The sequence below is a fragment of the Vombatus ursinus genome, unplaced genomic scaffold (genome assembly GCF_900497805.2).
Source record: "Vombatus ursinus unplaced genomic scaffold, bare-nosed wombat genome assembly UNPS02007284.1, whole genome shotgun sequence".
Lineage (NCBI taxonomy): Eukaryota > Metazoa > Chordata > Mammalia > Diprotodontia > Vombatidae > Vombatus > Vombatus ursinus.
In genome coordinates, this window is record NW_020947062.1 from 15229143 (window position 1) to 15232491 (window position 3349).

At 43.7% G+C, this 3349-nt stretch overlaps 1 pseudogene; it reads right to left on the reverse strand.

Annotated features, from left to right (window-relative positions):
- Nucleotides 1–357: 357 nt before the first annotated feature.
- LOC114033537 lies at nucleotides 358–949 on the reverse strand (annotated as a pseudogene).
- Between the last annotated feature and the right edge of the window lie 2400 nt (nucleotides 950–3349).

The window sequence follows — 3349 nt, forward strand, 5'->3', positions numbered from 1 at the left end:
TGTTCAAAATATCAATTACTCTTTAGGGGAACCCAGAAGCTTTTGGACTTCATGACAATCCAGCAAGCCTCAGTTTGGGGTAGAAAAGGTAATGTGTATTGATCTTCATCGGAGAATTCGCTAGCTAAACACTACAGAGAGAACACGTGAAACAGTTTGATATGTTCCTTAAGCTGATTCCCAGAGTATGAATACTGATATCTCTCCTCCTATTCTACTGAACTAGGAGCATGACATTTATATAAATGAACACAAGTCACAGGAGCCATCAGGAGATCCAGAAGCTTCCTCCAGTAACTGTTCTGAATACTCATAGATGCTGCCCTGATACTTGGTAAGACTCCCAGACCTGCTCCCCTAGAAGGTGCTGGTGGAGGTAGGTGAGAAGTCTTCCAGTGTAAATTCCCAACCTAATGACGAGGAAATTAGACAGCAGCAGGGAAGGGAGAAAACCCTTCTAAAACTCAGAACAGAGCATGCCTCCCTTTTTCATGATAGGTGTGTTTCTCATGCTGAGGGTAACTGAATGCTGTGAGTGTTGTTTTTTTTTTTCAAATCCTTCAGAGGTTGACCAGTTCCAGATTGAGTCACTGTTTTTTTCAAGCTGCTTTCCATTTCTTGCTGTTTTCTTTTTTCTCCCTATAGTCTTCTTTAGACTTCAAGATGTTCTTTTCTCCAGTGCTCTGGGTGTCTATTTCAGAAGTTCTCTGAATATCTAGGGGTGTCTGTGAACTAAGTAGGACTGTTACAGTGTGAACCCTTGGAGCTGCTCCATCCAGACTCATGCTGGGCATCCAGAAAGATCTTTTCTGTATTGCCATTGTAGACCAAGAATGAGGCTAGCAGGCTGCTGTCGTGGCTGTTACTGCCGGAGTGCATGTAGCTCCGCTTGAGATTCTGGCAGGTTCTTCTTGGGAGGTGGCAGTGGCTGTAGCCAGCTCTGCATCATGGCCCAGGATGGCTTGCCCTTGGGGAGGGAGAGGGAACCTGGCCTGATCTGGCTGTATAGGGCAAGGGCAGGAGGTTGCTGGGGATGACCAGGGCCTTGTTGAATAGCACTTTCCTTTCTGCATTCTACATTCCAGCCAAACTGGCCTTCTCTCTGTTTCTCACATACAATACTTCATCTTCTGCCTCTGTGCATTTGCAGCGGCTGTCCCTGTGCCTGGAATACATCAACTCCACAGAGTCTCTTTGCTCCTTTATGATGCTCTTCAGTCACCATCTTCTTCATGGACTCTCTTAATCTTCCCTAACTGCCAGAGTCCCCATTCTCAAACGACCTTGTTTTTAACTACTTTCTTTTCTTTCTTTCTTTCTTTCTTTCTTTCTTTCTTTCTTTCTTTCTTTTATTTTTTGAGGCAATCGGGGTTAAGTGACTTGCCCAGGGTCACACAGATAGTAGGTGTCAGGTCCTCCTGACTCCAGGGCCAGTACTCTATCCACTGTGCCATCTAACTGCCTGTTTTGAAATACTTTAACAACATACACGTGCAGGAGGCAGCTATGTGGTACAGTGGAGAGAGTGCTGGGTCTGGAGATAGGAAGACCTGAGTTCAAGTTTAGCTTCAGACACTTACTACCCTGTGCAAGTTACCTAACCCTGTTTGTCTCAATCTACTAGAGAAGGAAATGGCAAACCACTCCAATATCTTTGCCAAGAAATCCCCATGGACGATATTGTTGTGTTATGGCTCGCAGGGTCATGAAGACTGAGACATGATCGAGTAACAATGACAACAAAATACGTCTGTAATTATTAACTTTATATTTATGTCATAGATTTTTTATATGTATTTGTTGTCTCTCTCTTCTCTCCCCCATTAGAGTATAAGATCCCTTTGAGTTGGGATTGTTTCATTCTTTGTAGGCTTTGAAGTGGCTCAGTGGATAGAGTGCTGGGCCTGGAGTCAGGAAGACCTGAGTTCAAGGTCAGCCTCAGACACTTATTAGCTGGGAAACTCTGGGTGAGTCATCAAACCTCTATTTGTCTTGGTTTCTTCGTCTGTAAAATGGTGATAATAATAGCACCTACCTCACAGGGTTGTTGTGAAGATATAGTGAAATAATATTTGTAAAGAGCTTAGCACAGTTCTTAGCACATAGTAGGTATTATATAAATGCTAGCTATTATTATTGGTGGTGGTAGTCATAGTCATAGTAGTATTAGTAGCAGTAAAGCGCTCATAACTGTGCTTGACACATAATACATACTGTATAAATGCTTATTCCCATCTCTTTTCCCTTTCCCCTTATATCTTCTGCAACTAGCAATGTGCTAACATTGTTGTTCAGTCATTTTTCAGTCGTGTCTGACTCTTCATGACCCCATTTGGGATTTTCTTGGTAAAGATACTGAATTTCCTTTTGCTATTTCCTTCTCCAGCTCATTTTACAAATGAAGAAACTGAGGCAAACAGGGTTAGGTGACTTGCCCAGGGTCACAGAGCTGGTAAGTGCCTGAGGCCACATTTGAACTCAGGAAGATGAGTCTTCCTGACTCCAGGACTGGTGCTCTATCCATTGCGCCCCCTAGTGGCCTTCTCTAGCAGGCGTTTAATAGCAGTCTTAAGACTGAACTACCTCTACCCCAATAACTCTCCCTTGTTCTTTTTCAGGGCCTAGATGAAACTCCACATTTTCTATCAGGATTCCTCCCTTCCCTTTCCCCTCTCCCTACACTAGTCTCTCTGGCCCCCAAGTCAAGAAGGATAAGCTCTCAGCCCTTCCATGGCCCCAAACCAAGGACTCCTCTGGCTTTGGTTTCTTTCACTTACTCTGCTAGTGGCATTGCCAGTTATGAAAGGAGGAGCGTATATGGCACCTATTCCTGGCTCCCCAGCCGACTCACTGTGGGACTTCAGTCCAGTCACTTCACCTCAATGGACCTCAGTTACTCTTCCTCCAGAATGGGATAATGGTACGTGTCTTGGACTCAGGCATTGGATTAGGGGAGCACCGTCTATCAAGTATTTTGAGCAGTGAAGATAAAAGGTTACAAATGAATACAAAGTATTATTACCATTGTTTGGATAGTGACACAATGTTAATTTGGAAGGTGTGTCACAGAGGGTCTGCTACCCTATCAAAAACATGGAATCATTACTCTTCCTGTCATTTTCTGTGATGTGTCTCTGAAGTGTATATAATTGGCTTCATTTCACAGGTAACTATGCTGCTGTTCCCTAGCCTGGAATGTGTTCCTCTCTTTTCCCCAGATCATATCCTATAATTCTCTCATCTTCCCTCTCTTCCTTCCTTCTTCCCTCCTTCCCTTCCTTCCTCCTTCCTTCCTTCCTTCCTTCTTTCTTTCTTTCTTTCTTTCTTTCTTTCTTTCTTTCTTTCTTTC